The 27,278-nt window shown below is 45.9% G+C and overlaps 1 protein-coding gene across 4 annotated transcripts in view; it reads right to left on the reverse strand.

Annotated features, from left to right (window-relative positions):
* Window positions 1-27,278, reverse strand: part of LOC121293108 (FYVE, RhoGEF and PH domain-containing protein 4-like) — a 335,511-nt gene that overhangs the window by 118,696 nt on the left and 189,537 nt on the right. The gene's annotated exons all lie outside the window — the stretch shown is intronic.

Here is a 27,278-nt window from a genome sequence, read left to right on the forward strand (position 1 = left end):
TCAGCCTGTGGCCACTGATTTTTCCCAATTCATCCAATTCCCTCAAACCCCTTGGGTGTCTCTGCCCCGGACACTCGTGAGTTTTCCTGATAGTAGCCTCCAATCTCTCACCCCCAACCCTTCTGCTCCTCTCCACCACCCCTACCTGACCTCCCCCCCACCCCCACCCCCATCCCCAGCTGTGACCTGGTGTCAAAGGCATACCCGCCCAACAGTCAGCCTCTCGATCTAGCTGGCTGCAGCCAGGAAACAGAGACAAAAATTGTTAAGTAGGTCCTGCCCTAAAATTCAACAGAACATGAGGGAGACCCGTTCTTTCAGGAGATGGTGTGGCAAGTGTTCAACACTGCTCATCCCAGCTCCACATTTAAGAAGCATATTTAAGCAAAAAACACCTTTTTTTGGCAGTTTCCAGCTGCCCCTACAAAGACTGTTGTTTAGGCTGCATGTAGACCATGCTTTCCTAAATGTAGCCAGCCTGAGCCCACTACATACAGGGCAGCAAAATCGTGCAAAGGGCCTAATACTTGTTTCAGGCACAGTGCATGCTCTGGACGTCTCTTTTTCTGCCTTTTCACGCAAGGGGCAGGTTAAAGGGAAGAGGAAAGAGGGGAGCTGAAAACCGGGACATTTGAACAATTTGGAGAAAACTGTCAGAACACTGGGTTTTTATTAGTGAAAAACCAGGACTGTTCCAACAAAACTGGGATGTCTTGTCACCCAAATCAAATTTCTAGGCCTCAATCTTGTAGGAGGTGGAGGAGCACGTCACATTTGACTTGACATTCCTTCTCCTTTCCATGATGCCATATGACTGAATGTAAAAATGTTAATTACATTTTAGGAAACCACTAAAATATTTCACCAGCTGAACCACATGAAAATGCCATTTCTCCACAACTATTTGTTTCACAATTTGCCAAATGTGTAGCCTTTTAAACGGGAGTTGCATATAACTCACTTGTCTGAAAGCTATAATTCTCCTTTGAACTGAGGACACATATCTCATGTAGGTGTCTGTCATATATTTGGAGTTTTGAAAGAATAACAATCTTCAGATTCCAGATTTTTAAAGTAAAGAGTATTCACGCAGCTTAAATAAATATGATAAAAGTTGGTTGATATGCTAATAGTATGGCAAAGAATTTGCTTTCTCTAAAGAATATTAACATTGAGGAATGCATTAGTCCTTTTTGTACTGAGAACTCTGTACCCAGGCGTCCAGGAGGGATGGTGTGGCAACCCTTCCTTCTGACTGTCAGCACAGGGATATAAAATGTGACAAAAACACTCAGTGACAGTCAGCTTTACAAACAGGAAGTTGAGAATGCAGGAGGGTAGTTCAGAGTCATGGATGAGCCAATAATATGCTCATTATTTTGTACTATTGGATGAGGACAACTTGTCCTGATTAAATTGAGTCCATTCGTAACTGTTGATCTGAAATAAAGCAATTTAGTGATTTACATGTGACATTGTTTTACCAAGGTCAGGATTTTTCAGTCGGCATGCGAGGGCGGGCCTGACACGTAAAATGATGCACGATGACTTTGGGCATGTGTCCTGACATCATCACGCAGTCCCAAGGTATTTCGTTTGGCGGGCACGCGCCAGAGTTGGCAGCCCACCCACCATGTAAATGGCCTATTAAGGCCATTAACAAGTGATTATTGTAACTGTTAACGCTGCCCGTCCAACTTTAAGATTAATGGGCAGGCGAAAAGCCCAAGCGGCCTTCGCGCTTTTTAGGAAGCCTCATCCACGAGCGGGATGAGGTTCCTAAAGCTTTTACTAAATACATGAAAAAATTTTCATAAATATAAAAACATGTCCCATCTCATGTGACAGTCACATCAGGGATCATGTTTAAATACATTTTTAAACCTTTTATTTAATAATTTGATAAGCCCTTCAATCTCCCTGAGGCACAGAGCTGCCTCAGGGAGATTGAAGGTCTCTTTTGCGTGCGTGCGTGAAAGAGCGCTGGCCCTGACTCTCCCTCCTCTCCCCGCCCGCACAGGTAGCACTGAGCGCTACTGCTCATGTCTTATGCTGGATGGCCCTTAGTTGGCCTGCCTGTGTAAAACAGCGGCACGGATCCAATCACGGGAGGCAATTGGCTCCACAACCGCCCCTACCCACCACCTGAAAAATTTAGAACCAAATGTTTTCTCAGTCTGCTTTTGAAGAAATTGGAGAAGGATAGGGGTGTACATATGTTAAAGAAGTTAATGTCTGGTTTGGATCATAAACATACAAGCATACGAGTTAGGAGCAGGAGTAGGTCACTTGGGCCCTCAAGCCTGCTCCACCATTCAATAAGGTCATGGTTAATCTGATTGTAACCTCAACCCCACATTCCCACCTACCCTGATAACCTTTCACCTCCTTGCTTATCAAGAATCTATCTACCTCTGCCTTAAAAATATTCAAATACTCTGCTTCCACCACAATAAACAATAACATTCTATTAGCTTTCCTAATTAATTGCTGTACCTACATACCAATCTTTTATGATTCATGCACTATGACACCCAGATCCCTCTGCATCTCAGAGCTCTGCAATCTCTCACATTTAGATAATATGCTTCTTTTTTATTCTTCATCTCAAAATGGACAATTCTACATTTTCCCACATTATACTCCATTTGCCAGATCATTCCCCAATCACAGTCTGTCCATATCCCTTTGTAGCCTCCTTATGTCCCTCTTTACAACTTACTTTCCTAGCTATCCTTGTGCCATCAGCAAATTTTGCAACCATACCTTTATTCTCTTCATCCAAGTCATTTATATAAATAGTAAAATGTTGAGACCCCAACACTGATCCCTGTGGCACACCACTCATCACACCCTGCCTACCAGAAAAAGGCCCATTCATGTCTACTCTTTGTTTCCTGTTAGCTAGCCAATCTTCTATCCACGCCAACATTTACTCCCTATACCATGAGCTTTTACTTTCCACAATAACCTTTGATCTGGCATCTTATCAAATGCCTTCTGGAAATCTAAGTACAGTACATTAACTGGCTCCCCTTTGTCCACAGCACATGTTACTTCATAGAATTCCAATAAATAGGTCAAACATGATTTCCCTTTCACAAAATAAAGGGTATTATTGTGACGATCAGAGGGTAAACTCCAGTAGCTGGAGTCATATCTGACACCAGGAATTCCTCAGGGCAATGTCCAAGGCCCAACTATGTTTGTCTGCTTTAACAATGACTTTTCTCCATCATAAGGTCAGAAGAGAGGTCATTTGTTGATGATTGCAGAATGTCTACTTCCAGTCACAATTCCTTAGAATATGAATCAGTCCATGTCTTCATGCAGAACAACATCCATTCTTGGGCTGGTAAGCGGCAAGTAAAATTCATACCACATAAGTGCCAAGCAATGACCATCTCAAACAAGCCAGAACCTAATCACTTCCCCTTGACATTCAAGGACATTATCATCACTGAGACTCCCACCATCAACACTCTGTGGGCCATCTACTATGAATTACAGACTCAGTCAATAGAGACATCAGCACAATCCAATCTAACTACAGTGTTAGAAATCTCGAGTCTTGTTACCACAACAGTTGTCCACTGAAAAATAAAAATCAGTGATTGCAGTCATGTAAGCCAAAGGAAAATCATGTACTCAAACACTAACAGAATCTTACTTTTACAGGGAGTAACCACTATCTAGTTGCAGATCATATTTATGCCACAATATTAAATGTTGATGAAGGAAACACGGCATATTTTAGTTGAATACACGTACATTATATTTGCAAACTAGGGTTTACTTTGAAGCTCACTGAAATAAAATCCACCATATAGAGTTAAAATTGAAGAGGAAGTGTTGCGAAAGAGAAAGAAAAATTTCTTCTTTCCTTCCTCAACTTAACTCATAGCAGCACAGAGCAAAGAGAGGCCCTGACCACAATCAGAACAATTCAGAAAAACTGCAGCATTATCATTGCACATAAATAATTACGTCTCTTCATATAAGTCACAAAAGCAAATTAGTGGCTGATCTGGACTCTTAAACAGTGGCTTTTTGCATTGATAATGCTGGACAATATAATGGACAAACTCCTATACTGCTCAATACAATACTGAATAATTGATTATATTATTGAAGCACAGTTTTTCATTATTATTCTCGTCTTTGGCATACTGGCTGCTGATATTTTTTTCATCCATTGCGATATAAGCTAGGTGGAAATCCCAATTATTCCCAAAATGTCCCACCTATTCTTTTGCATCAATGTACATTTGTTAGCTTCTGTAAACTACGTGCTATATAAGAGCTAATTCTACTAATGAAAAGAGAAATTATATTTTAAAAGCAATTTTTCATTTTTCACATTTAACATGATTTCAGTTTACCTATAGAATGTTAAGCTAGATATAGGAGCTTGTGCGCACACATGGAAATCTATGTTTATTCTAACATTGTACTGTTGCCATGTTGGTGACAGCAGCTGCCAATACACTGGTCCAGTGAAGCTGGCAACAATACCAAATTAAACTTGCCAAATTCACAAAGACTAGTCAGTCGCCGGTGTGATCCATTTTTACTGAATCTTTCCAAACACCAGCCTTAGTAAATTTAACAAGTGAAACTTTTTTTGATGAGGTCTTTGTGAAGCACTCACTGATGTTTTACGATGCTAAAAGTGAAAATACAAATGCAAGTTGTTATGTTGCTGCCTGCTGTGAGACCCCTGTGTTTCAATTGGCAGCAGCACTAACACAACACCAGAGTAATATAGATGCTTTTTGGTGAAGAATCTGTGGGCAGGATTTTCCCGTCAGCATGCGGGGGGTGGGCTCCGCATGCTGACGCGTAAAATGACGCGCGGTGACATCAGGCGAGCGTCCCGACATCACTGTGCACCATCGCGATATTTCGGTGGGCGGGCATGCAACGATCTCCGAAATAATTGGGATTTCCACCTGGCTTGCAGTACAATGGATAAAAAAAGATCAGCAGCCAGTATGCCAAAGATGAGAACAATAATGAAAAACTGTGCTTCAATAATATAATCAATTACTCAGTATTGTATTGAGCAGTATAGGAGTTTGTCCATTATATTGTCCACCATTAATTAATGGTGCCTTGAGGCACCAACTGATGGCAATTTTTCAGGACCCGTGTGATCTTCAGGACGTCACACAGACGCAACAGGCAGGCGGGTAGGACACATTTATATAAACCCTCATCCACAGGCGGGATAAGAGGGGTCAGTGGGATCGTGAATGTGATCAATCAGATATTTAATTTTGAAAGTTACTGATACTTGCTTGTGTGAGCAGAAATACTTCAAAACTCATACCAGCTGCTTGGCCTGGACTCACAACCTTCAGGTCAGCCACTCTACAGTTTCAGGAAGCCTTGCTTTAGCCTGGTAATAGGAGTTGTACTCTCCACTGGAGGCACCTCACTCTGAGAAGGGAGGGCCAGAAGGGGGAGGAGGCCAGGAGTGCACAATCAGCCTCCAGGGGAGCCACCTTTGGGAGGCCAGGCGCAGGCACAAGGCGTGCAGAGTCAACAGAAGTCCAAGGCGGAAGGGGCCACAGAAAATGCCACTATCCTGCTGCCAGGGTTTACAGGCGGCAAAGTAGCTACCTCAATATGTCTGAGGTGCAGTGCCAAAGGAGGCTCCGTCTCCCAAGGGAGACAGTCAGCTATATCTGTCAGATGATTGGCCCTGAGATCTCCGCTAACTGTGTGGGTGGGCACCTCATGCCAGTGGCTCTAAAGGTCACAGCTGCCCTCAACTTCTATGCCTCTGGCACTTTCCAGGGCTCAGTCGGGTGATCTTTGCGGTGTCTCCCAATCAGCTGTTCACACTTGTGTCAAGCAGGTTACAGACACTCTGTTCAGGCGTGCATTGACCTTCATCCACTACCACTGGGATGAGGCCAGCCAGACACAGTGAGCCAGAGGCTCGCGGCCATTGCTGGCTTCCCCTGCATCCAGGGTGCAATAGACTGTACACATGTGGCCATCAAGGTGCCAGCAGGTGAGCCCAGTAACTTCGTCAACAGGAAGGGCTTCCACTCCATGAACGTGCAGATAGTGTGTGACCACAGGACGCTGATTCTGCAAGTTTGTGCAAGGTACCCTGGCAGCTCCCAGACACTCTTCAGTGCTTCGGCTCGGCTGGATGGTTGGCTGCTGAGTGACAAGGGCTATCCCCTCAGAAGGTGGCTCATGACACCTCTCCACCATCCAAGAACAGAAGCTGTGCAGCGGTACAATAGGAGCCAGGGCTCCACAAGGGCTGTGGTGGAGAGAACCATCGGTCTTCTCAAGATGTGCTTCCTATGCCTGGACCATTCAGGGGGAGCACTCCAGTAACCTCCCCAGATCGTGTGTCATTGTTGGTGGTTGCATTCTGCACTCTCCACAATCCTGCGCTGGAAAGAGGCGATGCTGTGGATGAGTTGCTATGGCTGCACACAACGAGTCCAGCAGTGAGTCCGAGGATGAGCACACACAGGGAAATGCTGAGGGGGTAGATGCTGACCCAGGCATACTCCAGGGAGGTAGGGACACCTGGAGAGCTTTAATCCAACGAGTCTTCAGCTAGAACACCACAGATGGGCCTTCAACAAAAGATTGTGCTGCAGGCTCCATATGCAATACCTGAGTGCTAAATCTGCCTGTATGGGAACATTAACTAAGGGTCTTGTCAATAAAGCTCAATGCGACAAAAATCACTCATAACATCATGGGTAACCATCCATCTGCAGAAGAAAAGAGGCACCCTCAGCCTCTAAATTTAACGATATAACAAAATATTCTTAAGGAAGCAAAATGACAAAGGTATTACAGCACACCAACTAATCATGACCTCATGGCAGGGCAACACAAAAGCACCAGTGAGAAACCCGTGGAGTGCCTAAGGTGCCTTAAATGTACGCTTTTGGGTGCTATGTCTAGGTGCTGTCCCTGCACTGGCACTGGCATCTGAGACAGCCTGCTCACTGTGCTGTCCTGTTGGCCTCAATGGCCTTGGCAGGCATCCTCTGGCTCGTGGAGCCTTCGATTGCCCCGCCTGGGAGAGAGCAGCCAGTTCCACAGCTGGCATCTCCCCAGTCATCACAGTCTCAACGGATGCAACGGTCACTGGCAGAAGGGTGGAGGAGCTGCTGCCCTCACCCAGAATGCCCTGAGAGGAGCCCACAGAGACAACAGGCAGTTCCTGTGCCAACATGAGGTCGCTTCAGACCTCCCTGCTCGCCGTAGATGGATGGGCACTGAGCTGGGAAACTTGGTGCCCAGACCATCTCCCACACTGGCATTGACCAGCTGAGGTAAATGCTGATGTGAGGGCTTGCTGGTCTGCACGCATCCCCAGTAAGCCCTGATTGGTCTCCTGGAGGAGCCTCTCCACAAGAGTTGCCACTCTCGCCAAGGAGAAAGCATGGCGCTCAGCCATGAGACTGATTGCATTGGCAATGATCCGCATGGGCACCTCCATCATGGAGACCAAGCCAAGCATAGCTTTATGTATCTCCACCAGATGCTCCTGCTCACCCTGCTGAACTTCCAGCATTTGCTGCCTCATGGACAGTTCCAAAGGCACATCATCAGCCACCGACTGAGCATGTGCCTGGTCCCTTGGTGCCATGGGCACCTTCTGTCTCCACCAGCTCCTCCAGCAACTGTGGTACCCTCACCGCTGTGCTCTGGGATACTAGCTGATGATCTAATTCCCACCGAGGTGCTAGTATCTGCGCTGGTGCCTGCCTGGCAGAGATGATGTGACACTGATGGGTCAGAGACTTCAGGACCCTCAGGTGTGAGAGGGGACCCCTGTGCCTCCTCCTCCCAGCCCTAATCTGCTGATGCTGAAAGGAAGAACAAGGATATTTGATTAGTTCACGTGAGCCAATGTCAATGTGCATGGTGCGGTGGGGGGTGGGGGGGGGGATGCCAACATGGTAGTCACCCTTCCTTGGCGCAACAGGTCGTTAAAGCGCTTATGTCACTGGATCCAGATACGCCGCACCACATCGTGGGAGCTCACCACCTCTGCCACCTCCTCCCAGGCACATTTGGTTGCGTTGGGGGGGCCTCCTCCTCCCGTCCCTCGGAACGAGGACCTCCCGCCATACTGCTACCTCCATGAGGAGGGCAGCAAGGCAATCGTCTGCGAAACAAGGGGTACAGTGGCGCCCTGCCCTACCCTCCTGCCTGGCCTGCTAACCAGCAGCACTCTGGGGAGCCCTTCTGCTGGTCATGTTTGACAGCCTTTGCAAGGCTGCAGGAACACTTTTAAACAGGCCGCCAGGTCGCCATTGGACCCGGCGGTCATAGCAGTCCTGCCGCTGCCCGCACACTCCTGCTGTCCTCGAGAGCTGCGATTCACGCTGGGCAGGCCTTAATTGGCCTGCCTGCGTAAAATGGCAGCGTGGACCTGATCGCAATCGGGTCCGCGCCTGCCCATGCCTGCTCCCACACGGCCCACCAGACAGGCAGAAAATTCTGCCCTTGAAGTATGTTGCAAAGTTATTGTATGAGCATATTCACTGCTCTATATTCAGATTAGTTTCATTTTGAATTAAATTGAGATGAACCCTTAACCAATTTTAGGCTGTTAGCAGAAAGAGGCAGTATCGCAATGTATGGAGCAGATTTATTAAAAAACAACCCTTTTTTAAGCATCATTTTTCATCTTTCTGCCATATTATTTTTTCACTTTATCAATTATTTAAATAACTTAATGATGAGGACTACCCCATACCATCCATCCTGATTAAGTAAGCCCAGCAAGACCTTTATCCATTTTACTTCTAAGTTCAAAAGGGAATCAAAGGCTTCCTTCCATTAACCATGCTTTTTGTTTCATTTCAAACTAACAGAGTGAAATGAGCTGGGCCATATATGCCTATTTCACAATTCACACTTATAAATAAGGCAATTTTCAACATAATCTATGACTGTGACACCTATGGGATAACATATGATGCTTTCTGGTTGATCCATTTGGTAATTTTTGGCCTACGATGTTTTACGTCTGAGGGAACACTGAAGGTCACAATATGATCATAATACATTGGGGATAATATAACTGTATATTAACTATACACTTATGTTGATGGTTTTGCTATATATTTCCACTATTTTCTGTTTTTCTTTCGGACTTCCATGATTTGTAAATTTTTACTCTTTAAAAGTGGCTGGCGAGTGCAAACCAGAAAAAAAAAGTGTTCTTAAAAGCTATACGTGTGACTTTGAGGCTGTGCTCAAGACAATCAATAATACTCCAGGTACAACACGACAGACCCCATTTACCCTTGCTTTAACTACCCCTTGAGCAATAAATGGTTCAAGTCTTCAATCAGATTCAATACAAATACCAGTAGGTTTAAATTATCAGTAACAGTTTTAGCTAAGTTGAAGACAGAAAAGTATAATAAGCTTAGGGTTTTAGTGCATGCCTGTACTCTACTTAAAAACTGCAATCTACTTAAAAATTCCCAGTTACAGAACTTTCACACAAAAACCTAAGAATGGGGTAAATATGCCTATTGTAACTGCATCACAAATATTGTTTCATCATAAAGTACTGCTCCAGAATTGACTGCGCTTGTAGCCAAGCTGTTCCAATACAGCTATAACACTGGATCCACCTGGCTATGTGGAAAATTTCTCAGGTATGGCCTGTACACAAAAAGCAGGACAAATCCAACCCAGACATTATCGCCCTATCAGTCTACTCTCAATCATCAGCAAAGTGATGGAAGGTGTTGCCGACAGTGCTATCAAGTGGCATTTCCTCAGAAATAACCTGCTCACTGACACTCAGTTTGGGTTCCGCCAGGGCTACTCAGCTCCTGACCTCAGCCTTGGTTCAACATGGACAAAACAGCTGAATTGAATGGGTGAGGTGAGACTGACTGCCCTTGACATCAAGGCTACATTTGACCGAGTGTGGCAACACAGAGCCCTGGCAAAACTGGAGTCAATGGGAATCAGGGAAAACTCTCCACTGGTTGGAGTCATACCTAGCACAAAGGAAGATGGCTATGGTTGTTGGAGGTCAATCATCTCAGTCCCAGGACATCACTGCAGGAGTTCCTCAGGATAGTGTCCTAGGTCCAACCATCTTTAGCTACTTCATCAATGACCTTCCTTCCATCGTAAGGTCAGAAGCAGGGATGTTTGCTGATGATTGCATCATGTTTGGCATCATTTGCAACTCCTCAGATACTGTGCCCATATGCAACAATACCTAGACAACATTCAGGTTTGGGCTAATAAGTAGCAAGTAACATTTGTGCCACACAAGTGCCAAGCAATGACCATCTCCAACAAGAGAGAATCTAACCATCTCCCCTTGAAATTCATCAATGGCATTACCATTGCTGAATCCCCCATTATCAACATCCTGGGCATCATCGTTGACCAGAAACTGAACTGGACTAGCCATACAAAAATTGTGACTATAAGAGCAGGTCAGAGTCTGGGAATTCTGCCACGAATAACTCATCTGCTGACTCCCCAAAGCCTGTCCACCATCTACAAGGCACAAGTCAGGAGTGTGATGGAATATTCTCCACTTGCCTGGATGAGTGCAACTCCATCAACACTCAGGAAGCTCGACACCATCCAGGACAAAGCAGCCGGCTTGATTGGCACCCCATCCACCACCTCTGACATCCACTCCCTGCACCACTGACGCACAGTGGCAGCAGTGTGTATCATCTACAGATGCATTGCAGCAACTCACCAAGGCTTCTTCGACAGCACCTTCCAAACCCATGACTTCTACCACCTAGAAGGGCAACAGATACATGGGAACATCACCACCTTCAAGTTCCCCTCCAAGCCACACACTAGCTTGATTTAGAACTCGCCATTTCTTCACTGTCACTGGGTCAAAATCCCGGAATTCCCTCCCAAACAGCATTGTGGGTGTATCTACGTCAAATAGACTGCAGCTGTTCAAGATAATGGCTCACTGCCACTTTATCAAGGGCCATTAGGGATGGACAATAAAAATGCTGGCCTAGCAGCAATGTCCACGTCCCATGAAAGAATTTTAAAAAATCACTGTTAACCAATACTTGCATTTGAGCTATATTCCAAACATTATTTAACCTATAACGGGGTATACATTTGCACACAGATTCCACTTCCCCCTCACAACTCCCTGATGGCTGAATAAGTAAATATGTTACTGGACATCATTTTTCTTTACAGACTTGAAACTTTGGTTTTCACAAGGTTAGTGGATCCCAGCTTGGACAGGCCTGGGATAGACAGCTATTGACAGCAAAGTATCCCTGTGCTGGATCAGGAAAATAGATTTGTGTGGATTGGAATCTGCACATGATTACTCTGCAATGATCAGAGCTAGAAAATGTGTATGTTGGACAAGGACAGATCTGCTACTCTAGTCAGCCTAATGCATTCCACTGTGGTTGAATAGCCTACAACTGTTTGCTGCCTGTACTCATATCAGCTATGATGCCCCAGAGAGAGAGTCAGTGCCACTCTTGTACATTTTTCATAGGCTAATTATAGCTCAGCATTGATGGAAGCTTGGATATAGTTGAAAATTTGACCTTCTATGCTCTCACTCACGATCTGATGTAGTAAATGGAGGAAAAGAGGGAAGAAATCTATGCCATTAATTCAGAGTACTTAAATTAAATGATTGAAAAATATAACGTTAATTTTGAAAAATATTTGTTTAATTTGTTTTATAATTTTAATCCTGAAATGCTGAGTTGAGCTTTCCTAAGGGATTGAAATCTTCGTGTGAGTACAGTCCTACTATACCATTAGGAACAAAATAAAGTACTTTAATAAGAGCTGAGTGGAATTAGAGCCCAAAGGAAAATAATTTCCAGCACTTTTGTCAGTAATTCCACCCTGACCTACTTGTAGCAGGTATCACATGATTTCCGAATTCCTTTACAACTCACATATAACGCATTTGTGAAGCTTTAGGGAGTCCTAATGATAGCTTTGCCTTTTTCTTAAGCTGAGATTTTCCTTTTTAGAACAGTTCAAAACAAATTTATTTCCAAAAAACACAATTTTGTTCAAGTTGGTGACAAGCTCTTTTGTTTGAAATAGCCTAGAAAATTCTGATATATTCTATAAAGCTGCAGAGGTTTTAGTTCATTAAAAATGGACAGAACACTCTGGGCTGAATTCTTCTCTTCCTATGTGCTGAGCAAGCCCATGTTGGGGGGACAAAATTGGAGGTATGCAGGTCCACATTTTAAAGTTTTCCCTATGATTCCCGCCATCCGCCATTATCATTGGTCGGGAATCGTGGCATGTCGCGACTGATGCTCACATAAAGTGACATCAGGTTCACTATTTAAATCCCTGCTGGAAATTCAAATTTCCCTTCCCATGTTATTTTCATGAAGGTGTCAGAACACCACCACGTAAGTCAGTTTGTGAACCTTGGGGGAAGCCTGCTGTGGAGTCAGGAACCTTTTGGCAGGTAAGTTTAAAAGGTCTTGCCAATGCCCCCTCATTTTTCCACCACCCCACGTCCCTTGCATTACTCGCATGCCCCTTCTATGCCCCATTGAGACTGCAAATGTCTGTGTTTGAATGACACATTTTAGAAGTTGCAAGATGAGCAGGTTTTTTCAAACGAGGTCTTCAAAGCGATTTTTGCTTATTTTGTCAGGAGTATTTCAAAGGCTTGCCAGATTTGGCTCTTTTGTCCTGTACATGGTAGATACTGGAACACTGGGTATGGTGGATGCCTGAGGAGCATGGAAGGGACATAGGGTTAATGGAAGGAGTATAGAAGGAGCACGAGGGGTGGAGGGGATATGAGGGGCATGGAAGAGACATAGGGGATGGAGGAAACATAGGATATATAGGAAGGGGGGCATGGGGGCTGGATGGACGGGTGAGATGTAAGGGCTAGAGGCATGCCACCAATGAATTGAACTAGGTCGATTTCCCAGTGAACAGAGGTGAGCCTTCTAACCTGCCAGCCTCACCATCTACCTGCCTTTGTGACTGTCTTGAGCCTGCCTTGAGAGGCAGCGGCCTTGACTCCAGCCTGCATCCGACACCTGAAGGCCAAAGCAGCGGGTGAGTGAGCTGACATTTAAAAGTCTGGACAGCAATGTCAGGAAATGGCTTGCCTCCCCAACTAAGGATGAAAATCTGGCCCTCTATGTTTGTAGTGAATTCTAACACACAGAAGACAGAGGCGAATTTGGGCATCAGTGAGCTAAAACAGAATGCAGCATTTACATTTGTTGGTATGAACTATTGTCATTTCTGAAGGGTCAGCAGTGGCTCAGTTGGTAGCATTCTCACTACGAGTCAGATATGGGTTCACGTCCTACTCCAGAGACTTGAACATGAACTAGGCTAACACTTCAGAGAATCATAGAATGGTTACAGTACAGGAGGCAATTCAGCCCGTCGTGTCCATGCCAGCTTTCTGCAAGCTCAACTCCCTTCGTCCCATACCCCTGCCTATTCCCCGTTCCCCTGTAAAATTTTTCTTCCGATAAATGTTCAATTACCTTTTGAATCTGCCTCCACTGTCAATGTAACTCTTTCGAGTACAAACCGGTTTCCATCTGTTTCAGATGAAGTTACATTGTTTCATAGGTTGCCATTGTGAGATTTGAACTCTTGATACTCTTTTGAGTAAACCTGTTTCCATCTGTTTCAGATGAAGTTACATTGTTTCATAGTTTGCCATTGTGAGATTTGAACTCTTGATCTGGGGGTTACAAACCCAGTACCATAACCACTTGGCTATTTAGGCCAAGCTTCCATTGTCAATGTATAAGTAATCACACTGCATGGCAATCAACTTGCTAAAGACAATTGCTAGTTAAACAAGCGATGGACGTTGATTACCGCATCCAATGGAATAAAAAAATACAGCTGGAACACTTTGCGTGGAAGCTACTTGGAAGTCAGTAGCATTGAGGAGTTGTCTTTAAAATAAACCAGCTTGAACCAAAAGACAGCCTGGATTAATTCTTCCACCACAACCTCTCATTGTGATTAGCATCCATCACACTCTCTGGTAATGCATTCCAGATCATATTCACCTGCTATGTAAAAAAGTTTTTCCTCCTGCTGCCATTGTATCTTTTAATAATCACATTAAACCAGTGTCCTCTGGTTCTCAACCCTTCCATTAATGGGAACAGTTTCTCCCTATTTATCCTATCTAGATCCCTCATCATTTTGAACATCTCTATCAAATCTTAATCTTCTCTTCGCCAAGAAAATCAACCTCAGTTTCTCCAATCTATTCACATAACAGAAGTGCTTTATCCCTGAAACCATTCTTGTGATTTTCTTTTGCTTCGTTTCCAATGCCTTCACATCCTTCCTAAAGTGTGGTTTCCAGAACTGGATGCAATACTTTAATTGAGGCCGAACCAGTGTGTTATACAGATTTAGCATAGCTTCCTTATTTTTGTATTCTATACCCATATTTATAAAGCCCAGGATCTCATAAACTTTATTAACTGCACTCTCAATCTGCCCTGCCACCTTCAATAATTTGTGAACATCTACCCCTTGGTTCCTTTACCCCTGCATCCTCTTTAGAATTGTTACCCGTTATCCTATATTGCCTCTCCTCATCCTTGCTACCAAAATAAATCACTTCACACTTCAGCACAGTATTGAGGGAATGCTGCACTGTTGGAGGTGCCATCTTTTGAATGAAATATGAAATTGAGGCCCCATTTGTCCCTTAGATGAACATAAAAGATCCCAAGACACTAATCAAAGAAGAGCAGTAAAGTTCTCCTGATGCCTGGGCTAACAGTTAATCCTCAACCAATACCTAAAACAGATTATCTGCTCATTTATTTGCTCTTTGTATGAGCTTGCTGTGTGCAAATTGGCTGCCGTGTTTCTTATATTGCAACAGTGGCTACACTTCAAAAGTACATCACAGATTATAAAACACTGTGTGAATTACATACCCACTCTGCAAATTTTACTGCATTTTATCACAGTCCTCCTCAATGTTAACTATACGCCTAACTTGGTGTCATTTGCAAATTTTGAAATTGTACCTCTGATAAGAGTTCAATTCACTTACTTAAATGGTGAAAACCAATAGTCCAGCACCAATCCATGTGGAATACCACTTCCCACTATTTACCAATCTACGTAACTACCTTTAACCTCTACACACACTTATCTGTTTTAAAGCCAGCTTGCTAACCATTCTGCTGTTTGATCCCTGACTCCACATGTTTCGAGCTTAGTCATGAATCTGCTGTTATTGAAGGCCTTTTGAAAATGTAATTATTGCCTTCCCTGTGTCCATCCTTTCTGTTCCTTCTTCAAAGAATTCAAGTAAGGTTTGTCAAGCGTCCATGTTGGCTACTCTTTTCTATACTTGCAGTTTCTAGGTGTTTTTCTATTACCAGTACATCTTTAATCAAGATTCCAAAATCTTTCCTTTATCAGATTAAGCTAATTGGTCTACTGTTCCCTGGACTTGTTCTATCTCCCTTTTTAATAAAATAATCGCATTAGCTATCTGACAGTTCTTTGACACTGTTCCCTTTCCTAAATATAATTGCTATCTCTTCCCTAACTTCTTTTAATATGCACAAATGCAATCCATCCAGACCATGGGTTTTATCCTCTCTAATTTTGATTAGATTATAAATTATTTCCCACTTTTCTATCTTAAATACCTTTCAATGTTTTTGATCTCTTCTTCTAATGCCACACTCACCATATTAATCTCCCTACATTCTGAGTCAATACTGAGTTAAATTAATTATTTAATATTTCAGGCATTTCACTGTCAATATCTGAGAGTTTATCATGTGTATTCCTTAGTGACCCTATCCCGATTTTTCTTTTGTTGTTTATCAATTTGTAGAATACTCTGCAACTTCATTTTATATTTCTTGATAATTGTTACAATCCCCATAGAGACTTATAACTTTTAAAAAGAGATTTAAACTTCCAGTCGATTGCTGAAAGAATGACATGACAAAGTTTTATGTTTAAAACTTTTACTGTAACAAATGACTACAAAACACTATGATTTAATACTATGGCCAGAATTTTGCCCTTGACAGATGGGCGGGCCCAACCGACTCGGTGGTGGGTGGGCAGCCGATTGCCGCCGCTGAAACGGGCTGTGCCACTATTTTCCGCGGGTGGGCCAATTAAGGCCTGCCCAGCGGGTTAGCAACGCCTGTAGAGAACGGGAAAATAGTCCCCAGGGTGGGCGTGTTAAGACTGCCGGTTCCAATGGGGAACTGGCAGTCTGTATAAAGAGTGGCCAGGCAGCCTGCTTGAGGCAGTGCACCATGGCCACTCGGGGAGAGAGAGAGGCAGCTGTGGTTGGTCAGGAGCATGAGCAGGAGGAGGGGGGCAGGCTGCAGGAGAGGCCAGCCGAGGGCCTCTGTGCCCCTTGATTCTCCGATGCATGTCTTGCTGTCCTCCTTCAAGAGGTTTCCAGCCATCGAGATATATTGTATCCGGACGATGGGAGGAGGACGGCCCCCCCATGTCACCAGGCAGGTGTGGGAGGAGGTTGGTGACACTGTCAGCGCCCATGATGATGTGCGATGCACAGGCACCCAGTGCCGCAAGAGATTCAATGATTTGCTGTGCTCTGGAAGGGTGAGTACCATTTTGGCCTTGGCCATTTTACCCAGAAGGTAGCCTTAGCATTTGTGCCCACCCATGCCCCCCCATCTTGCTGTCGTTACTGCATTGGGCATTTGACACACGCTGGGTGGGCAAACGGGTACTGACCATGCTTACATCAGCCTTAGTGATGGAGGAGAAGATGGGTTCTCCCCGCAGCATATGTTGGTGTTTGTGGCATTTGAGTAGTCTGGGGGCAACCTGCAGGGGAGGCCGCTAGACACATACTCAGAACTCCAACACATCATATTGATGGTGATGAGATGGTGGAAGGGGAGCCTCAAGTGTCGTGGCCAAGAGCCATCTGCTGGCCTCGGCGCCGCACCTAGTTGTGCCTCCTTGCCATGGGCGCTAAGACTATGTGTGCTATTCAAAGTGATGGACGCCAAATGTGTCCAAGATGGCTGTTGGGGGAGGGGGTTGGGACCAGCTGTACTATCTTCTGGTGACTGATCACTAGTAGTGTGGACAGGAGCCACTGGAAGCCTCAGATGGGCCACTGTGATTGGAGAGCGGTGTGCGCATGCAGAGTACATGAGCGATCAACCCCAATAAATGTTCTTCTCTGTTCTGCAAGCAAAAAGTCAACACAATCAGTGGGAGTGCCAGAGGACTGGAGGTGGGCACACCCTGCTCCAGCGCCTCATGACCTTTGAGGAGCAGGCCATGGAGCTGGGGAGGAGGCAGGCAGCCAGGCCAGCAGGTGGCAGCAAGGCTGGGATGCAGCGGCCAGGTATTTGAGGTCCACAGTCCCATCCACTCTGTCTGCCCACAATCCAAAGCACTGATGGTTGCTGCAATCGTTAATGCTGCAACAGTGCTCATTCACAGACTGAGACATTCTGACGTGTGGGTCATACACAAAGGTCCCTCATCCCCTTGAAGAATTGCATCTCCACTACCTTCCAAGTCACTTTATCCCAGTTGTGACCACTATCCCCATGGTCTAACATGCCATTGGATCGCTGCTGCACAGCCAAAGATTTATTCCATTTTAGAGGGTTTGGGACCTCCAGCACCCTTTCAGCCAGTGAGCCCCACATTACTCTGTCCAAAAGGTCCTCAGCACCTCACCTGTCAACCTCATGGCGCTCAACCTAAATAAATGCCACCACATTACTCATCCCTGCGCCAAGGGGAAATGTTGCCTTCTGTCCCGTTCTATGCCTCTCATAATGGTATGAAGGTCAATAATGTGACCTGTCAATCTCCTGTGCTCCACGGCAAATGTCACAAGTGTTTGCAATGTTTCCTCATCACTCCAACTCTCCAGGCCAGCATGCATCCAGATCAGGAACCTCTGCACTCTCCCCACTCCAATGGTACATAACATTCCATGTGGCATTCCTGAGGCCACCTGATAAGCCTGTCTGTATGCACGTCTAATGTTTGGGCCTCCTCTTGGCTATTTTCCACCCCTCCTTAGGGTCCTGAAGGGTGAGTGACTTATGAGGCGGGGGGGGGGGGGGGTTGAAAAGTTGAACTGACTACGCTAACTGATGCACTGTTCTTGTTGTTAATTTCAACATCACCACCACATAGCCGCACCCACAGACATCGGAGCCCCCCTTCCACACCTGAGAACCAAGATGTGCAACTTGCAGCACATCATTTCAGCCAGGCACCAGCGCAGACACACACACCTCGGTGGGAAATTTACCATCGGTTAGTGTCCCGGGTCACAGTGGAGAGGGCACTTTACAATCGCTGGAGGAGATGGTAGGGGCAGAGAGTGCCGATGGTGCCAACAGCCAGAGGGCTGCAGGGGACGAGGCACATGCTGAGTCCAGCACTGATGGTGTGCCTCTGGAGTTGTCACCAATGCAGCAGCTGCAGGACAAGCAGCAGGAATCACATTTGCATCTGGCAGGGTTGCATGAGGATATGCTTCAGTTGGTCTCAGCGATGGAGGAGTCCAGGCAGAGTGCACATGAAGGCATGAACCTCAGGGCAGAGCTGCAGGCTTCCTCCACTGAGAGATTGGCAACTCTCATGGAGAGGAGGTTCGATTGGATGGAGAATCTTCTGATTGGGTTACGCTCTGACCTGCAAGCTCTCACAGCGGTACTGGCCACGGGTGGTCATTCACAATGTGGGAGATATTGTGGGCACCAAGCATCGGTACTTGATGTCCATGCATCTGTGGTGAGCAGGGAGGTCCAATGGGACCTACGTCAGCACAGCAGCTGCCTGTCGTCACTGTGAGCTCCGGAGTGCCCTGAGAGGATGAGGACAGCAGCTCCTCCACCCCTCTGCCAGTCAATGTTGCTTCCATTGAGGCTGCGACAACTGGGGAGGCACCAATTCTGGAACTGGCCACTCTGGCGTCATGGGAGCTGCCTGAGTACCTTGCACAAACTTGCAGAATCTGCATCTTGTGATCACATACCATCTGCACGTTCATGGAGTAGAAGCCCTTCCTGTTGACGAAGGCACCGGGCTCACCTTGGCACCTTGCTGGCCACATGTGTACAGTCTATTGCACCCTGGATGCGGGGGAAGCCAGCAATGGCCTCGAAGCCTCTGGTTCGCTGTGTCTGACTTGCCTGGTCGCAGCGGAAGTGGAAGAAGGTCAATACCCGTCCGAACAAAGTGTCTGTAACCTGCTTGACACAAGTGTGGACAGCTGATTGGGGGACACCACAAAGATCACCCACCGAGCCTGGAAGGAGCCAAAGGCATAGAAGTAGAGCGCAACTGTGAGCTTCAGAGCCGCTGACATGGGGTGTCCACCCACACAGTTAGGACATATCTCAGGGCCAATCACCTGACAAATATATGTGACTGTCTCCCTTGAGAGTTGGAGCGTCCTTCGGCACTGCACCTCAGTCATATTGAGGTAGCTGCTTTGCCGCCTGTATATCCTGGCAGCAGGATAGTGGTGTCTTCTGTGGCCTCTTCCACCTTGGACAACCTCTTGACCCTGTGCCTGGCCTCCTAAAGGTGGCTCCCCTGGAGGGTGATTGTCCAGTCCTGGCCTCCTCTGTATTGTATCCCTCCCTTCCTCCTCAGAGGAGCTGCCTCCAGTGGAGATGTCAGAACCCATACCCCCAGGCTAAATGGAAGCCTCCGGAAAGCTGCAGGCCCCGAGAAAGATTACTGTTTGCAGACTGGTTTCAAAGAACACAAAAAGCTCTTGGAAATCGATGTGAACTGCTAACAATCACACAGGCAACTTTAAAACACTTTCTGAAATTAAAACTTCGTGGAAAATATGAACAACCCCTCTGAGTCCACATATCCTGCCAGTGCATGACTTATATTTAAAAATCTCCTACCCGCCTGCCCGTTGGGCCTGTGCGCTGGCCCGAAATTCGCACGGGCCCCTCAAAATCCTGGACGATTGGCAAGTTAAGGGCCTTAACGAGGCCTTTAATTAATGGCAGGCATGCGTCCCACTGCTCTGCACACCCTCCGACCGAAATATCGCGATGCCACGCGCTGACATCTGGACGGTCGCGCGACATTTTAAATGCTGATGTACGGGCTCCACCACCCGCACGTCAGCCAGAAAATTCTGCCCTATGTTCTTTTTCTTAGGCAACTTATACATTAAGCTACAGAAAGTGCTATTTCCACTTTATACTTATCACACATTGCACGCTCCACGGAATTACAGTCCTTATAGCAAGCAGTTCATAGTTTCTCCAAGCTTCCAATGGGTTCCCTTATCACCGAGTAGTAGCTATGAGCAACTGTCTTCAGGTGCTTTCCTCGGATTTTGGAGAGCTTCTTAAATCTACCACCAACAGTAAAGTCTGTTCTGATAACTCTTCTCATCCTGGCCATGCCAGGATGAATCTCCCAGGATCCCCAAATGGCCGCAGGATGTCTCTTTTCGACTAGAGACCTTTTCCCTCCTGCATATGAGTATGGTAGCATATAAAGCCAAAGCAGCCTCTTCTCTCTGCTAACCACACAGAATGCTTGCAATCTGTTTGTGCTATTCATAGATCTGTAGGAAAGCCTGTAACCTGATTTCAAAAATGGGTTCCTCTGCCCTTTCCCCCATGACAATGTGAAACACATTAACTTCACATTTAGGTAGAAATGCAATTAGCTATCCTCAATCCCAACTCCCTTTCAATTTAGAAATAGACAGTTTACAACCCAATATCAACAATACCTTTCTGGGACTTTGGGAGACTTAGAGTCTACTCATAATAAATTCAGAGACTGCTGCCATTGTCTCCAAGTATAAACATCTTCTTCTCAATAAAACAAGCTAAGCACTCCTTTGATCGCCAATAATCAAACCACCCACACTTGTCAGGTGGGCTGCAGAACAGGTCACATGACCCCCTTCATTTATCCTAAATTTAAAGCTACAGTCCCAAAACATAATCTTTTAAACATCATAATTATAACAATTTAATTTTGTACTTTCTCTTTGCCTGTTGTTTTATAACTGTATTTGATTTCTGGCCATTTTGTTACCCTTATCCGTTACCTTAATTTGATGTTTACTCTTATTTCTACTTCTTTTATCTTCAGACATCTCATTTTGGTCCCAACCCCCCAACCATCCCCCACATCTTACAAGTTTGATGTCCTACTGACAGCCTTATTTATTGGGACACCGCTCACACTCAAATTCAGATGGAGTCTGTCTAAGAAGTACAATCTTCTTCCTGCCCAGTACTAGTGCTATTATCCCATGAACTCCCTCCCTAATAGCACTGTGGGTGTACCTACAACACATGGACTGTAATGGTTCAAGAAGGCAGCTCACCACCACCTTCTCAAGGGCAGTTAGGGATGGGCAATAAATGCTGGCCTAGCCAGCGGTCCACATCCCATGAATGAATAAAAAAAAAGGAACCGCTCTTTCCCAGAAAGTGTTTTCCAGCCAAGCATTCAGCTTCCTGATCTGCCTGTCCCCCTTCCAATTACCACATGGCTTATGTCGTAAAACCAAGATTATAATCTAAGGTCCTGTTTTCTAATTTTTGTTCCTAACTTTTGATATTTCCTCAGCAGGACCTCTTCCATTTTCATTCCCACGTCATTGATCCTAACATGGTCCATGACAACTAGATCTTCTCCCTCCCTTTCCAAATTTCTCTCCATTTGCAACGAAATATCCTTAAACTAGGTAGGGAACACTTTATGTCACAACTGTAGAGGACGCTATGTGTCACCTAAATTATTGAGTCCCTACAAGTACAACCTTTCTATTCTGCCCTTCCTTTCCCTGGACTGGTCTTGCTCTATGATGCCATATAGTTAGGATTCTGGCTGTCCACCCCTGGGCCTTAATCCTTTTCCTCACAAACCAGTCTCTGCAGGACTTGCTCCTCTATCTCCACTTGGCTTTTCACTACCCTGCTGACTAACAGTCAAAATATCCCCATCCCCGCACCTGGGGTTTCCTCTGACATGTGACTATTCTTTGGAAAAAACATTCCAAAAATTCCCCTCCCTAATGTTTCAGAGTGTTTCAGATTTGCTCCTCAATTCAAAGGTCCTAAAGCCAGGATTTTCCTTGAATTGCACGAAATGTGGTGGCGGGCGTGAACAAAGGCATTTTTCTCACCAGCTGCAAGGGCCGGTTTTTGCACTGTATCGTCCACTTCCCACCTCCTGCAGCCACAGGAAACATGTCGTATAGCTGACGGCCGGCCTCTGAATAGCCCCCAAACGCCATTACTTCACCATTTCCTCACTCCGGGTGCCATATCTAAATTCCAGCTGCACACACAGTTCTCAAAGCCAAGGTGTATGTGCAAGTGGCCTCAAGGTGGTCAGGGCTGAGGAGGCAGTCTCCAGAGGAGATGAGGCCAGATAGAGATGTGAGGGTGTGTGTGAGAGTCAGTGGTGATTTCCCTTGAGCTGGCAGTGAGTGAGATGCCAGTGAATGTGTGATGGCCTTGTGTTTTTTTTTAAATTCATTTACAGGATGTGGGCATCACTGGCTAGGCCAGCATTTGCCTGTCCCTAATTGCCCTTGAGAAGGTGGTGATGAGCTGCCTTCTTGAATCGCAGCAGTCCATGTAATGTAGGTACATCCACAGTGCTGTTAGGGAGAGAGTTCCAGGGTTTTGACCCAGCGACAGTGAAGGAATGGTAATATAGTTCCATGTCAGGATAGTGAGTGGTTTGGAGGGGATCTTCCGGGTGATGGTGTTCCCATATGTCTGCTGCCATTGTCCTACTAGGTCGCAGTTGGTCCTGCGTCTGGTAGATGTTGCCTAAGGAGCCTTGGTGAGTTTCTGCAGTGCATTTTGTTGATGGTACACACTGCTGCCACTGTTTGTTGGCAGTAGAAGGAATGAATGTTTGTGGAAAGGAGTCAATCAAGTGGATTGTCCTGGATGGTGTTGAGATTCTGGGGTGTTGTTGGAACTGCACCCAACCAGGCAAGTGGAGAGTATTCCATCATACTCCTGACTTGTGCCTTGTAGATGGTGGACAGGCTTTGGGGAGACAGGAGGTGAGTTACTCACTGCAGAATTCCTAAATTCTGACCTGTTCCTGTAGTCACAGTATTTACATAGCTAATCCAGTTTAGTTTCTGGTCAATGGTAACTCCCAGGATGTGGTAGTAGGGTATTCGACAATGGTAATGCCATTGAATGTCAAGGGGCGATGGTTAGATTCTCTCTTGGAGATGGTCATTGCTTGGAATTTGTGAAGCGCGAATGTTACTTGCCACTTGTCAGCCCAAGCCTGGATATTGTCTAGGTCTTGCTGCATTTGGGCATGGATTGCTTCAATATCTGAGGAGTTGAGAATGGTGCTGAACATTGCACAAACATCAGCAAACATTCCCACTTCTGACCTTATGATGGAAGGAAGGCCGTTGATGAAGCAGCTGAAGATGGTTGGGCCGAGGACATTATCCTTCAGTGATGTCCTGGAGCTGAGATGACTGACCTCCAAAAACAACCATCTTCCTTTATGTTAGGTATGACTCTAACCAGCAGAGAGTTTTTGCCCCCGATTCCCATTGACTCCACTTTTGCAAGGGCTCCTCGATGCCACACTTGGTCAAATGCTGCCTCGATGTCAAGGGCGGTCACTCTCATCTCACCTCTGGAGCTCAGCACTTTTGTTCATGTTTGGAACAAGGCTATAATGAGGGCATGGGCTAACTGATCCTGGCAGAGCCCAAACTGAGTATCAGTGACCAGGTTATTGCTAAGCAAGTGCTGCTTGGTAGCACTGTTGATGACCCCTTCCAGCACTTTACTAATGGTGGGGAATAGACTGATTGGGTGGCAATTGGTCAAGTTGGATTTGTCCTGATTTTTGTGCACAGGACACACCTGGGAAATTTTCCACATTGCTGGGTAGATGCCAGTCTTGTAGCTCTACTGGAACAGCTTGGCTAAGGGCACGGCAAATTCTGGAGCACAAGACGTCAATACTATTGCAGAATATTATCAGGACCTATAGCCTTTGCAGTATCCAGTGCCTTCAGCTGTTTCTTGATATCATGTGGAGCGAATTGAATTAGCTGAAGACTGGCATCTGTGATTTTGAGGAGCTCCAGAGGAGGCCGAGATGGGTCATCCACTCGGCACTTCTTGCTGAAGATTGTAGTGAATGCTTCAGCCTTATGTTTTGCACTGATATGCTGGGCTCCCCATCATCGAGGATGGGTATATTTGTGGAGCCTCCTCCTCCAGTGAGTTGTCTAAATGTCCACTGATATTCACAACTGGATATGGCAGGACTGCAGAGCTTAGATCTGATCCATTGGTTGTGGATTCTCTTAGCTCTGTCTATCACTCACTGCTTTTGCTGTTTGGCACGCAAGTAGTCCTGAGTTGTAGCTTCACAAGTGTGACACGTCATTCTTAGGTATGCCTGGTGCTGCTCCTGGCATGCCCTCCTGCACTTTTCATTGAACCAGGGTTGATCCCCTGGCTTGGCGGTAATGGTAAAGTATGGGATATATCGGGCCATGAGGTGAGTTTGTGGTTGAGTACAACTCTTCTGCTGCTGATGGTTCACAGTGCTTCATGGTTGGCCAGGTTTGAGTTGTTAGATCTGTTCGAAAACTATCCCATTTATCCTACCACACAACACGATGGAGGGTATCCTCAGTGTGAGAATGGGACTTTATCTCCACAGGACTGTGCGCTGATCACTCTGACCAATACTGTCATGGACAGATACATCTGTGGCAGGCAGGTTGGTGAAAATGAAGTCAAGTATGTTTTTCCCTCTTGTTGGTTCCCCACCTTCTGCCGCAGACCCAGTGTAGCAGCCATAACATATGGGACTCAGTCAGCTTATGTGGTAGTGTTACCGAGCCACTCTTGGTGATCGACAATGAAGTTCCCCACCCAGAGTACATTCTGCACCCTTGCCACCCTCAGTGCTTCCTCCAAGTAGTGTTCAACATGAGGGAGTACTGATTCATCAGCTGAGCGCAGGCAGTATGTGCTGAGTAGCAGAAGGTTTCCTTGCCCATGTTTGGCCTGATGTCCAGAGTCGATATTGAGGATTCCCAGGGCAACTCTCTCCCGCCTCCTCTGTGCCGCCACCTCTGCTGGGTCTGTCCTGCTGGTGGGACAGGACATACCCCAGGGATGGTGATGGTAGTGTCTGGGACATTATCTGTTAGATATGATTCCGTGAGGATGATTATGTCAGGCTGTTGCTTGACTAGTCTGTGAGACAGCTCTCCCAATTTCGGCACAAGCCCCCACAGATATTAGTAAGGAGGACTTTGCAGGGTAGACAAGGCTGGGTTTGCCACTATTGTTACCAGTGCCTCGGTTAACGCTGGTTTCAGTGGTCATTTAAGAGACAATCACATTGCTGTGGGTCTGGAGTCACATGTAGATCAGACCAGGTAAGGACAACAGATTTCCTTCCCTAAAGGGCATTGGTGAACCAGATGGGTTTCATGGCCATGGTGGGATTCAAACCTGGGTTCCCAGAGCATTACCCTGTGTCTCTGGATTGCTAGTCCAGTGACAATACCACTCTGCTACTGCCTCCCCATTGTTCTTGTGGATGTGGAGTTCATCATGCTAGCACTGATGTCCTGACCCATGTTCTCTTTAAGCCTAGCTCCTTACAGGGAACACAAGATCAATCAAGTATTCTTAAAAGTCTAACAGATATATAAATAAATGTTTGGCTCAGAAGAATGTTTAATTTATTTTATATGCTTAGCATCAATTTACATTATTCCCTATGTAGCTGTTAATTAATATTCCATATGAAAGCTAATATTGAGGAACAGTACTTTTTTTTAAATAACTATCTCTTGTTGTTTTGGTACTTATATCAGTAAAATAGTTAGGTAGGAATTATACAGAAGCTCTTCTTGTTTCTGGTGGTTTTTTGTTTGTTCCTCTCCCTTTTTCTCACATCCCCTTTCCTGTAGATTAAGAAATCAACTTTTGTGACAATTTAGTTCACAGATGGCAGCAGCCATCCAGACCTTCATAGAAGTGGGCATTTTCCAAATTTAAGGCAAGATTGTGAGAATTGGCAGACTGTTCAACCATGAATGACATCATACTGTTCTTGTCCAATAACTATACAAATGGCACAATGTAGCATTGTCCCTGAATAATGATCAGTAATAAAGGGCTGAATTACATGAGGCGTGTGGTCCCTTCCCCCCCACCCTTGCCCTGACTAAAATGTTGGGGGTGGAACCCGTCGAGGGGAAGAACAGTTGCCCCACATCCATTTAACAGCCAAATAGCCGTTTGTAGGCTGGAAGTGGGATTTCCACTCCTCAGGGACAGGAAGTCCTGTGTTAAAGCGCTGCCACTCAAACACCACTGTGGTCACTATTGGTACTACACTCAGGGCTTGAGGAGGTGTTCACCATTGGATGGAAGCTTTGTAATTGTTTGGGAGTTGGGAAGAGGAATGCGGGGGACTGGGATTTGAGAGGTCATGAGGGGGGTGCACCTTCCTAGGGGGCCAGGAGCCAGTTAAGGAGGGTCCAACTCCTGCCCGCCGTCAGCCTGCGCAGGGAAACCTGCCAGGCTGGCCACTTGTTGGTGGCCTCAGGTTTAATCCAGGCGGTGGAGGACGAGACCCTTCAGTGAGCATTTGTTGCACTGAAGTTGGCCCACTGGTAGGTGCCACCCCTGCCGCTGGTAAAAGTGCAGTGAGGAGAGTGGCAGGCGGGTAGGTGGTGGGCTGGCCACCTACTGGATTTATGATGCCCCCTGACCTTCAAAGCTGCTGGTGGGGAAGCGTTAAATCCAAGAACTCAGATTGATTGACATACTTCAGGGCTTTGGGTGGCGGGGTGTCGAGGCATTGTAATCAATTGTAATCCCCAATTGTTATCTTAGCTGAGATAGCTGAGCTCAGGACAGCATGGGGATTGAACTCAGACCTTCCAGATTCATATAAGTGGGAGCTACATTAATGCTTTCCTTGAGTTTATAATTCTTTAAAGTAATGGTAAGAAACGTGAAAATATCAAACACTTTGGAAAGAAGTTCACAAAACTCCACTGAGACAAACCTTCTGGAGCAAAAATACCTCCCTGTTGTTCTTTCTTTCATGCTGTCAACAAGCTACATGTGCCTAACTCACTCATCCACCTAAATTCTAGGCCACAGATGTCTCTTCCTCCTCCTTCAGGTACTATACCCTAAGAGAGTGTTGGCAACCATGGACTTCCAATGGATTGGTCC

This window comes from Carcharodon carcharias, chromosome 21 (assembly GCF_017639515.1).
Source record: "Carcharodon carcharias isolate sCarCar2 chromosome 21, sCarCar2.pri, whole genome shotgun sequence".
In the NCBI taxonomy this organism is placed as follows: Eukaryota; Metazoa; Chordata; class Chondrichthyes; order Lamniformes; family Lamnidae; genus Carcharodon; species Carcharodon carcharias.